This window comes from Eschrichtius robustus, chromosome 10, assembly GCF_028021215.1.
Source record: "Eschrichtius robustus isolate mEscRob2 chromosome 10, mEscRob2.pri, whole genome shotgun sequence".
In the NCBI taxonomy this organism is placed as follows: Eukaryota; Metazoa; Chordata; class Mammalia; order Artiodactyla; family Eschrichtiidae; genus Eschrichtius; species Eschrichtius robustus.
In genome coordinates this window covers 98,340,172-98,353,658 of record NC_090833.1, presented here as the reverse complement: position 1 = coordinate 98,353,658, position 13,487 = coordinate 98,340,172, and positions in this window count along the sequence as shown.

Below are 13,487 nucleotides of genomic sequence, written 5' to 3'. Positions count from 1 at the left end.
TAGCTCACTCCACCCTCTGGAATAACCTAGATCTAAATGCCATTTTTCTCCTACAAGCCAGAAGACATCTGCAAGGAAGGCTGTAGATTCAGGTGGTCAGTACAGGCGTGGAAGGCGTGACAACAAAGATGATAAACCCATCCCAGCGAGCCCACCCCATGGGTTCGGGGACCCCGTGGTCATCATGCAGTGGCTCCTGCGGTTTCTCAGCAGGACTGCCCATGTGCCCAGCACTGGGGGTGCTGTCTGTCTGCACAGAGACCCCGAGACGCGCACAGAGCACAGCAAGGAAGCCCCCTTGTTGGTCATTATTTTTGGCCTCTCTGAACGTTTTCCAAAATAAATACTGAAAGGAAGTCATGCTTGCTCACATGCACTCCCTTTCTCTCTCTCTCTCTCTCTCTCTCTCTCTCTCTCCAAATACAGAGTCCTTCTTGGGGAAACCAGGACTCAAAATCCTAAGTGCAGTAGTTATGACATAGGATTTCCTAACCCGCAGTGGAGTTCAACTGAAACTTAAGCACAACAAGTTGCCTCTTATCAGCACCTTGTTCCAGGAAGCAGCTCTGTCCTTGTTACCGCCCTCTCCAGAGCCGCCGGGCACGTAGGCAGCATCAGGCAGCCCGGGGACCTGCTTCTTGCACCTTTGCACTGGCTCCGGGATGACTCCTAAGTCAGTGTTTACCCACCCTCTTGGCTTTCAATGAAGCCAGAGTGTGGGAGGTCGCGTGGACTGGAGCCTCTCCGAAGCTCGACTGGTGGACAAATGCGTCCCCTTAGCAATGAAGCTAAAACTAGAACAGGCCAGGCTCCTCAGCTGAAGTGGAAAGAAAGGGCCATGAGAGTAGGGCTGTAGCCTGAATTTCACACAGCTCGGGTCCCGTCTGCATTAAGACACCGGCCTGTCACTGCCGTCCCGTGAAGCCAAGAGAACAAGGTTATTGTACCACCTGCTCTTCGCAGAGAAGGGAATCAGGGCTTTGGAGGAGAGTGTATGGGCAGTGGGGAGGCTGCTGGATTCCTGCTTCACCTCCTTCTCCCTTTTCTCATTTTTCTCATGAGAACATGTGGCTGCACTGCAAGCTAGCTAATCTTACATCCCTTCTAAATGTCTCATCAAACATGCAGGCACTGTGTACATTGTTCACGAGAAAGAAAACCAAGCATTCTCTTCTTTAGAAGTTTTATTTACAGAACAGGACGTGTGATTTATTTATCTCTCTCTGTCTCTCTCTCTCTCTCTTTTTTAAATTGAAGTATAGTTGACTCACAATGTTGTGTTAGTTTCAGGTGAACAGCAAAGTGATTCAGTTATACATTTATATATATCTGTTCTTTTTCAGATTCTTTTCCCTTATAGAGTATTACAAAATATTGAGTATAATTCCCTGTGCTATACAATAGGTCCTTGTTGGTTATCTATTTTATATATAGTAGTATGTGTATGTTAGGACGTGTTATTTAGAAAAAGTCCACTGGTGTTGCCTAGTCATCTTGCAGCAGAAAATTGTAGAACTGCTCCAAGTGCAATAAAAAAAAACAGGGCTCCTGTGTTTCTGAGTGTGGACATCATCATATTTTGAGGAGCCCTACATGAAAGTAACTGGACATTTATCATCCTCTTAGAAAACAAATAAAATGACGAATAACAAATGTGGATTAAGTGGTGACTTAAGATGAACCAACTTAAGATGAACCAGCACTTTGTTAAACACAACAACTCTTAAAACACTGGGGAAGCATTGGCATATCTGTGCCAAGCATATTTACCCAGTTGGTGGCAACATGGATTTGTAGACCCTCGTAATAACCAAGTGGCTTCCTGGGTGTTTGACCACAGTGCAAGTGCAGAGGTGAAGAAAAAAATGCATTAATAATTGTAGACATAGTCACAGGGACCTGCCCAATGATACACCAAACGGCCGTCTGCTGTCATTAAAACCAAGTGTGGTGGGGGTCTCCTGCATTGTCTCCCCAACTCCAAGCATGGAGTCCTAATGAGGGCTGTCAATTACAGGACCTCACCCCTGCCCCAGGGCCCAAGTCCTTCCCAAAATATCTTCCCAAAATATGGAGGTAAGATCACCCTCCACTTTTGTAGAAAGGCTGGAAAGATGCAAGCTGGGGACCACCAGGGGCACGTCCTCTCCTGCATGGAGAACCAGTTGGTAGGGGAGAGGGAGAGACCAGAAAAGACTGAGACTACTGGTCTAGTTGTCGCAGAAGCTGTCTGGTCAGCAGATTCTCTTTTCCTATCTAGTTTAGTTCAAGTTGGGTTTGTTTTTCTTGACACCAAAAGAGTTCTGACACAGGCCTGGGTGTCTTATCCCGACTGAGCCCCCTTTGTCACCTGACCCCCTTCCCTGCCAGTGGATTGTGTTCTTTAGCTACCTGGCTAATTTAGGTCCTTGCTGACAGGGCCACACGCTGGAGGTCGTTAGTAACCATCACCCTCTCCCAAGCGTTTGATATGCTATTGGTCTAAAGCAGATGTCGTTAGGCTGAGGTCTAGAGAGAGCAGAATCCCCAAGCACACAGCTTAGGAGGCAAAGTCCTTAGATTCCACCCAGTTCAAGTCCCAAAGTAGTCATGTTATCAGTTATTGGATAATGGACTGCCTCCCCTGCATTCAATCTATGAAAAGCCAGATGCAATTTCCAGGGGTCTATCCCCAGCCCGTGACAACCTCCAGGACGCTCTGCAACAGCACTGACAAAAGTGAATCAGTGAGGGATAAAGACGCCCACGAAGTTCTCTCCAATCATCCTTCAGGAGAAAAGCCTATCAGCAGGAACCTGGTGGGAAGATTGCCTAAGGGGCTTAATCTACTGTCAGGGAAGGGGGTCAGAAAATGGATGTCTGAGACCTGCCAGCCCTGTTATGTCCCCCCTGTGACATAGATATTGTGGGGATAGAGAGCTCAGTGTGCTTTGTCCCCATTTGTAAATGGGTTCCCTCCCTCACTGGATACAGTGTGCTGAGGGGGCTGAACAGTATGGAGGCCACAGGCTACCTGGTTCTGTGCAGCCAAACCTGACCTCGAGAGCAATGGATGTGACCTAGAGGTATGGGGTTAGAGCTGGGCGCAGCTGCTGGGCAGAACCTGGGGTTGCTCTTAGCAAGACACCTGCGTTTGTGGACATACAAGTAGGAATGTTTAACATAAGTTGTAGACGTAAAGGAGAAAATGCTTTAAGGCAAGTTGTGGATTGACAAGGAGGAAATGCTTTAAGGTGATTTGGGGGCATCATGGTGAATGGATGACCAGTTGGGTCAAGGTTGGCCCTCGGTGGCTGCTGTGACTTTTCGGGCCAGACAGCAGCCCTCCCTTCTGTTGGAGAGGTCCCCCTCCCCCACTCATAATGCCCACTTCTGTGGCCATAGAGAGGACATGTGATCTGTGAGGCCCAGCAGAGGCCACTCCTGGGAGATTTTGAGTTGGAACTGAGCAAGGAGGGTTCCCCTTCCTCCCTGGTGGTAAGGTTGGCAGCCTGGAGCTGAAGTCAGGCCCAGAGGATGAAGCCACATGCCAGAGGACACTTGATGAGAAACGGAGAGTGTCCCTGCAGCTCTAAGACCCTGGCTCCCCGTCCTGTCCACGCTGAGAGCCACGAAGCTCCCTTGTGCCTAAGCAACTTAGGTTGATTTTTCTGCCACTCACATCAAAGAGTCCTAATACACCAAGCATGTCATACTGTACTCAACCAAGATTCGAAAATCTTTAACAAAATGCAAAATCTTAATTTACCATTTTAGTCATATGAAATCAATAACAACCATCACAGTAACTCTCCATCATGCATGGGGATATAAGAGGCATAGCTTCGTGGCCCAAAAATGTTGAATAAAAGCAACTGTATAGTCATACTACTATATGTAAAATAGATAATCAACAAGGACCTACTGTATAGCACAGGGAACTCTACTCAGTACTCTGTAATAACCTATATGGGAAAATAATCTGAAAAAGAATAAATACGTGTATATGTATAACTGAATCACTTTGCTGTACACCTGAAACTAACACACCATTGTAAATCAAATACACTCCAATATAAAAAATAAAGAAAAATAAAAGTGACCTTATGTTCAATATTGAGCTCACAAGATGCAGCACTATAAAATAGATCTGACTTTTTCCACAGCAAACTAGAATACATAAAGTTAAAATTAAAATATGGTAGAAGAGCATTCACACATGAACCAGTCTCACGAAACCCCCAATCCAAACAAAAATCCCTAATAGGTTTCTGTTTTACTCAGTGGCTTTAAAGCAGTTGTTAATCATGGACCCATTAAGGAGCCAAAACACATTTGGTTATTTCTGAAGCACATGATCTTGAAGCTCTGTTAGAATCTTCCATAGTTGTATGATGAGAGTTATGTCACAAAGTTAATCATTCCCAGGATGCTTGCATTCGGGGTAATGAAAAACTTCTTGTGCAAGCGGCCATGAATCAGTGAGCATCACATTGCATAATGGGCTCTGAATCATGTGTCAGGGGATCCGAGCCCACGGCTGCACAACGCAGGCCAGGGTTTGTGCCTCTTATTGACATTTTCTGAAGCAGAACTGGAACCACGTGATGCAGGCTTCCTGCCAACCGTCACTTATTGCCAATAATTAAGTCGGATGATATGGAGAAATAGCGCTTCAGTTCCTTCAGAGTTCTAAAAAGAAGACTCTTTGAAGTCCCTGGTTTCTAGCACAGTGTTGTGGCTGGCTGGGATGTGTTACACTTGATCATTGTAAAAACTACCCAATAAAATGAAAATCAAATATTTTGCTCAAATAGTTCCTGGCATTTGTGTTAGAAACAATAGACATAGCCCCACCATAAAATTATTTTATACGTGAGAAAAGTAAAAGGTCGAAGATGCCAGGAGCCAAAGACATACCCGTAATACATCAAATCTCAATCCATCATGTCTGATGTTCTTGAGAAATACTGTTAGCGAGAAACTATTACTTAATCTTGCCAGTATTATCCAAAGAGAACACTTGCGAAACACTCAAGACAAATAAGCTGTAATTACTACATGAATAAAGAGTCTGTGTAGCCTAAACAGTTTTTGTAACATCAACGCAGACTCTAGTGGAGCACACCAGTAATTAGCCATGTTAACAACATTAGCCAATGTATTTGAGGAGCTCTGAGAGTTAACAGTGCCAGTGGTGGTGTGAGGACTCTGCGAAACGACCTGTTGTTCTCAACAACACCGTAACTGAAAAATTCTTCTGAAACTTAACCGAGGGCCAATTATGCATTCTAGGAACCAACTAGAATATATCTGGCTCCCTAGCCTATATTAGAAATAGTCAATCATCAAATTTAATCTTGATTATTTTCATTTTACTTTTTTCTTTTCAAGAAAAGAACTCTTGGATTCCATCACTAGCAAACTCTTACTGTATTTGAAATCCTGCCCAAGATCTCTGACAAGTTCAAATTAATAAACTGTTTTGTCATCATGGTCTTCAGGTCCAACAATGGAACATGCATTGAACAGCATGGAAGAAAGGTTTATACTTCTCCTAAAACATAAAACACTTATAAATGCTAGGACTCAGTAATTAACTTCTGATTTTTACTCCTTCAATTCTGCATTTATGTATTGATTTGCTTTGATCTATGGCTTTCAGTTTAGCCACTGGTGGTTGAATGAACACAAATCCTCCACAGACCAAGCCAACCTTATGACTAGGCAGGGGCAGCCTCAGCTGGAGCAGCAAATTTCTGTTTCCTGGGTCCATCCTCAGAGAACACATTTAAAAGACAACACAGCAGTAAAGCCTACTCTTTTTTGACTAAAAATAAACTTCACATTTTGACTGAAAATATTTGGGGCTGTAATAATAATAAATTTTATATTAATAATAATTATTAATATATTATTTATATTAACAATTAATGATCTATATATATATATTTTTGGCTACACTGTGCAGCTTGTGGGATCTCAGTTCCCCAACCAGGGATTGAACCCAGGCTACAGCAGTGAAAGCTCAGAATCCTACCCACTAGGCCACCAGGGAACTCCCTGGTGGAATAATAATAATAAATATTATATTAATATATTATTAATATTAATAATTAATGATCAATATATTATCATTGTTCTATTATTACTGTTATTCAACAAACATCAGTTTATTCAATAGACATCAGTTCTGATGTACCAGAAGTCAGAAAGCTACTCTGAATACCTTATTTATCAATAACATCCCATGGTACACATGGTTGCATTAGAATCAGCTGGGCAAGTGTCATCAGTGGGAATGGTGCAAGGAGAATCTCCAAAAATCTGCTCCTCTATGTAAGCAATAATTATCAAAATCAACTTTTACAGAACCCTGGAATTCAACCAAAAGCTTGCAACAATCTAAGGAGCATTTATTCAAGAAAAATGACTGAATCTCAATAAGAACATCAAGCTCTGTGGTTTTTAAATTGCTGTATATCCAGCCTCCTTTCCAAACTCCTTGTACAGCTTGAAATCCAACAGCCTCAAAGTCAGTGTAGCCATGACCAAACTACCACCATGACAGAGCTCCCCACAGCTCTATTCCTAGGAATTTGTCATTATCCGACCTGTCTGGCAGCTCCTTGGAGAATCAACTAGTGGGAAAACCCCATTCAAATCAAAGGTCTTGCCTTTATCTGACCTGACTCAGAGCTCCCTCACTGTGAACAGATTTGTCTGTAGAGTATTTGTGGAAAACAACCATTGACAATTGTTTAGCATCCAAATTGTCTGAGGCAGTGATTACAATTGGCATAAATAAGAAGCTGACCAAAACACTGAAAAGGAGAAAATGGGGAATGAGATGTCCACAGGGGCTATGAAAAGCTCTAACATATTCCTAGGAATCTAGAAGGCAATATGCATGTGCAGGGCTGTATGTACACTCAGGAGAGACCTGAGAAGGCCCTAACTCTTACCTCTGGTTGACCTTGAGGCTCTGAACAAATAGGAAGTGAAGACTAAACCAGGGTTGCCAATTCCCTGACAAAGCATTGATGACATGCCCCAACATGCACACAGAGCCCTTCTGCAAGAGCTGGAGACTTATCGGTTCAAGGAATTTAAAGGAATATCAGTCCAGCTAATAGCTGACCACTGAACTAACCAAGCAGAGATTTCAGTGACCACACATAACAAAGAATACATTATTATTTCAGGCAAATCTATAAATAAACAAATAACAACAATAATGGACAGCAACTATAAATGCGGGAAGGGGATGCAAGGATCTGATTTTCAGAGTTGGACATTATATTATTTTAAATGTCCATAATTCAACAAGATATTATGACATGCAAAGAAATAAGAAAGTGTGACCAATACAAGGAAAAGAAGCAATAAATAGGAACTGTCCCTGAAAAAGCCAAGACTCTGAGCTTACTAGAAAAGATTTTAAATCAGCTCTTTTAAATATGTTCAAAGAACGAAAGTATGAGAACAATGTCTCACCAGACAAGGACACTAAATAAAGAGATATTGTAAAAAGGGAACTAAAGAACCATTCTAAAGCCAAAAATATAAACTGAAACAAAAAATTCCCTACACAGTCTCAAGAGCAGTTTTGACACAGCAGAGGAATCAGTAAGCTTGAAAACATATCAATAGAAATCATCAAATTTGAAAAGTAGAGAGAAAAAGATCAAAGAAAAATGAACAGACCCTCAAAGACCTGTGGGATATCATCAAATGTACTAATATATGTATAATGGGAGTTCCAGAAGGAGAGGACAGAAAGGAGTAGAAAGAATATTTAAAGAGATAATGACCAAAAACTTCTCAAATTTGACAAAAGACATGAACCACACATCCAAAAAGCTCAACGAAATCTAGTCAGGATCAACTCAAAGAGATCCACACCGAAACACATTATAATGTGTGCCAAAGCCAGAGAATCCTGAAAGTAGCAGGAGAGAAGGAACTTGTCATTTACAAGGGGTTCTCAATAAGATTAACAGCTAATTTCTCATCAGAAACCATAAAGGCCAAAAGGCAGTGGCATGACATATTCAAAGTGCTGGAAAAAAAGAGACTGTCAACCAATAACCCTATGTCTAACAAAATTACACTTCAAAAATGAAGGAAAAATTAAGATATTCCAAGACAAACAAAAACATAAAGAATTTGTCACTAGCAGAACTTTCTTAAAATAAATATTACAAAGGGAGGCCTTCTGGTTGAAATGAAAGGACACTAGAGAGTAATTCAAATCCACATGAAAAAAATGAGGTGTACTGATAAAGTTAATTACATACATAAAGGACAGTAGAAATGTATTTTTCATCTGCAACTTTTTCCCTCCAATTGGAATTCAAAGACAACTGCATAAATTAATCATTATAAAGCTATTCTCACAGATTTATAATGCATAAAGATTTAATTTATGTGATAATAATAGCACAGAGGGAGGGAAGGGTACAAAGCTACATTACAGCAAAGTTTTTATGTACTATTGGAATTAAGTTGGTATCAATCCAAAATAGATTTATAAGTTAAGATGGTAATTGTACTTCCCCAAAAAACCATTAAGAAAACAAGTCCAAAGATATATACAGCAAATGAAATGACCAGGGAATTAAAATGATACACTAGAAAATATCTGTTAAACACAAAGAAGTAAGAGAGAAAAAAGAGACATGACATGTAGAAAACAAATAGCAAAATGGCAGATGTAAATACTACCTTATCAATAATTATATTAAATGTAAATGGTTAAACTCCATCAAAAGGCAGAAGGAGCAGAATGAATTAAAATAACATAATCTAACTTTGTGCTGTCTACAAGAGACATGCTTTAGATTCAAAGATGTAAGTAGGTTGAAAGCAAAATGATAGGAAAAATATGCCATGCAAAGAACCACCAAAAGAAAGTTGGAGTGTCTACGCTAATATCAGACAAACCAGATTTTAAGATAAAAACAGTTACTATAGATAAAAAAGCACATCTTATTATGATAAATGTGTTAATCCATCAAGAAGACATAATAATTATAAATATATACGCATAACAGCAGAGTCCAAAATAAATGAAGAAAAACTAACAGAATTGAAGGGAGAAATACACAATTCAACAATAATAGTTGCAGATGTGAATACCTCAAGGGAGGTATTGACATCTGACAGGAGGGGGAGGAAGAGAGGAGGAAGAAGGGAACACTTTCACACTTTCTAAATCATTCTATGAAGCCAGTATTATGCTGACATCCAAATCAGTCAAAGTCAAAGACATCACAAGAAAAGAAAACTACACAATAATATTCCTTATTAACATAGACCCCAAAATCCTGAACAAAATACTAGCAAGCCACATCCAGCAACATAAAAAAAGAAAAAAAAAAAAAAAAAAAAAGGAGTATACACCATGACCAAGCAATTTATCCCAGGAATGCAAGGTTGGTTTAACATCTGAAAATAAGTCAATGTAATAACCATATCAATAGAATAAAAAACAGCAACCACATGATCAAATGAATAGATGATGGCATAAGGAGAGACAATGAAATAGAATTAAGAGTTTAGAAATAAACCCTTACATTACGGTTAACTTATTTTTGGCAAGATTACCAAGATAATACAATGGAGGAAAGAAGAGTCTTTTCAACAAGAGTGTTGGGACAACTGGATATCAATATACAAAAAAGGAAGTTGGGTCTTACATGGTATACAAAAATTAACCAACGTGGATCAAAAATCTAAATGTAAAAGCTAGAACTATAAAACTCTTAGACAAAAACTTAGATCTTCACCACCTTGTATTGGCAATGGTTTCTTAGATATGATACCACAAGCACAGACAAAAGGAAAAATTGATAAACCAAACTTCATCAAAATTTAAAACTTTGAAATGGTCAAAGGACACCATCAAGAAAGTGAAAAGGCAACCCACAGAAGAAAGACTTACTTACAAATCACATATCCAATAAGGGACTTATATCCAGAATATATAAAGAACACTTACAACTCAATAATAAAATGACACATAACCCAATTAAATATGGGCAAAGGGTTTGAATGGACATTTCTCCAAAGAAGATATATAAATGGCTAACAAACACATGAAAAGATGCTCAATATCATTAGTCCCTAGGGAAATGCAAATCAAAAGCACAATGAGATACTACTTCACACCCACTAGGATGGCTATAAACAAAAAGAAGGCCGATAACAAGTGTTGGTGGAATGTAGAGAAATTAAAACCCTCGTATATGCTGGTAGGATTGTAAAATCGTGCAGCCACTCTGGAAACCAGTTTTGTAGTTCCTCAAAAAGTTAAACATAAAAAAAAAAAAAAAAAAAGTTAAACATAACGTTGTTTTATGCCCTAGTAATTCCACTTCTAGGTATATACCCAAGAGAAATGATAACATATATCCCTACAAATAGTTGTACAGATAGGTTCACAACAGCATTATTTATAATAGCCCAAAAGTGGAAGCAACCCAAATGTTCATCAATTGATGAATGGATAAAAAAAATGTGGTATATACATAGAGTGGAATATTTTCAACCATAAGGAGAAATGAAGTACTGATACATGTCACACCATGGATCTGCTTTGAAAATATTATGCTGAGTGAAAAAAGCAAGACAAAAAAGGCTATATATTGTATAATTCTATTTATATGAAATATTTAAAGTAGGCAAATCCAGAGATAGAAAGTAGATTAGCGATTGCTAGGGGCTGGGGGGAGGGGCAATCAGGGTTGACTGGTAATGGGTACAGGGCTTCTTTTTGGCGTGATGAAAATATCTACAATTAGATAGTGGTCATGGTTGTACAACCCTGTGAATATGCTAAAACCACTGACTTGTACACTAGAAAGGGTGACTTTTATTGTATGTGAATTATATCTCAAAAAAAAAAAAAATTTACCAAGGTGGCTTTTATCTCAATAGCAATTTTAGGGCTCCAAACACAGAATCAATTCAGAAGTTATGGAATGGAGTCCCAAAATATATCTTGAGGGTACTTTTTCCAGGTGCCAGCAGCTTTGAGAATCCCTGCCCTCAGGTTAATGAATAGACAAGATGAGGTCTTTTTTCTGATAGATGTGGCCTCCCTCCATTCTGCATCCGCTGACGGTCACGGCCAGGTAGGACTGGTCCAGGCCAGGACTTGGCTGACTCCTTTCCCTGGTTCTCTTAACCACCACACTCCTCCTCACATTCACTTTCTAAGACTAGCTTATCCTGGGGTAGATTAAAAATGTCAGGTCTGTCGAGTTTTTCAGGAAATTCAACATACATTTTCAGATCTACACAGGTGAACTTTTTTTTTTTTTAATACGCACATAGCGAATGAGAGCTCACGCACTCTACCTGAACTCAGGAGTACCAGGCCTGCGGATGGTCAGTCTTTTTAGAAGAGTGGTTGGACAATCACAAGCCACATACACATTCCCACAAAGACCAGAGCAAAAGAAAGTACCTTTCATGTTATGTGCAAACCTCTGTTTGTGTTCTGCAAGCATCTCATAGAGTCACTGACAGGTAATACGAATAAATATACCAATCACACCTTTCCAATAATTACAATTTCTTTCCACCAAGTCAGATGTGGCCTGTCATTTCCTGTGTTTTGTGGCACATCACACATTTCTTGTATTTTTAAAGCACTCAAATTAGGGCCACTCTTGAGCAAGTTCTAGGCTTCGTAAAAATTCTGTTTCAGAACAGTGTTAATAGACGACTCAAAAGAAATGTTACTCAATGTAGGAGAGGCTGTGAGGAGTTGGAACTTTTCTCGGTTGCCAAACCGCTCTTCACTTTCTGTAAACTGCACAAAGGATTCATTTAACACGCTTCGGAGGCTGAAAGTGAAAGTGACTCAGACTATTTTCAGAAAGGTCAAGAAGCACATTTGCCCATCTTCCAATTCCTCTGAAACCTTGGCCTGTGAACATCACAACTAAAAGAACACAGTTCCCTCCTGAGCTGTCACTCAGCGCCGCGGTGATTTTACTCTTTCTCTCAGAAGAGTTCAGGCCCCACTCTGTGAAATGGGTTCACGAGAGACTGTTTGGAGAACATCTGACAGGCAGTCTTTGGAAATGTATTAGGACTGAAACTTGGCAGTGAGAATGTGGTGGGCGGATGGTGCAGGCAGTCCACCTTGTTCCTGGCCTGGTCACGGCTCACCCGCCGCAGGGACTGCATCCTCCAGCATCTCCTCTGTGACAGGGAGGCCACCAGGCAGCCATGTGAAAGCCAACAGGGTGATGAGAAAATGGGCAATCCTTCCTTCCCAGCCCTCAAAATTGGTACTATAAACATGGCATTCAGGCCTAAGGGTAATTTTTCTTAAAATATTAAAAGAACTACTGCTTAAACTATGGATTATCCCAAGGACCAGAGTTGTTATTAACCACAGCCCCACTTAGGCAGATTACTGCTTTCTGTGCTTCTTTATGACCCAGCCCAACAAGTGAGCTGCCTCTGCAGCCATGTATTTCCCACCTATTCAGCCCGTGTGGGAGCTGAAGGGGTGCCATCTGGATCACTTCAGGGACAGAGATGAGTTAGAGGAACTGTCCTCTGTCCCACCCCCTTGCCCACTTTCTGCTTCAACCTCAGTGTCAGGGAGCTGCTCCTGGGCCTGGGAGAGTGGAAGCAGCTTCCCCTACTGACCAGAGCCCTCATCTCTGTTTGTGGACAGACGCAGAGCAGAGCGGAAGAGGGGTTTTGGGAGTGGGGGGCCTGTGTGCCTTCCTCTGGCCCCTGGCAGCCTCGAAGTTTCCAGTTTCACACTGTGGTTCTAAAAAAGCCAGCCACCAGGTTTCCCCTGACCTCTTGTCTCCTGAGTGAACGCCCAGGTTCCTGAACACGGCCCCGAACTGGACGTGGTTGTGAGACCCACCTCCCTGTCCCAACAGTTCTCTTCTGAAACATGAAACAAGTAAAATATCACCACCACTTCTGTAGAAGGCAACCTTACTGATTCCAAAGCCCTTTTGCCTGGACACATCCAGTCTGTCTTTGCAGTTATCACAAATGACTACGATTCCTTCACAGATGAAGAAACAGGTTCAGAGGGAGGAGATGCTTTACCTGGTCTCATCACTGGTTTCAGAAGAGTTGAAACTTGGGCAAAGAATGCCTGTGTGACTAGAGAGAAGTCCGAGCGCTGCAACTAGAGAGAAACCCAAACAGACCCCCAGCTGACCTCGCATTGTAACGAAAAAGGATCCCGCGTGCTTCAACAAAGATCCCGTGTGCCGCGATGAAGACCCAATGCAGCCAAAAAATATAACGAAAAAAAAAAAAAAAGAACTCCTGTGTGCTTTCCAGAAAAGCACAGAGGGAATCTACAGCCACCTGAAACTGTGACACTGAGAAGTGAATACAAGACTCTAGGTGAGCTTGACCAGTGCAGAATAGAGCAAGATGCACATTATGCTTCCCCAAAAGAAGCATGGGGTGCTCTTCACCCACACATGCTTCTTTACTGATGGGTATCCCTATCA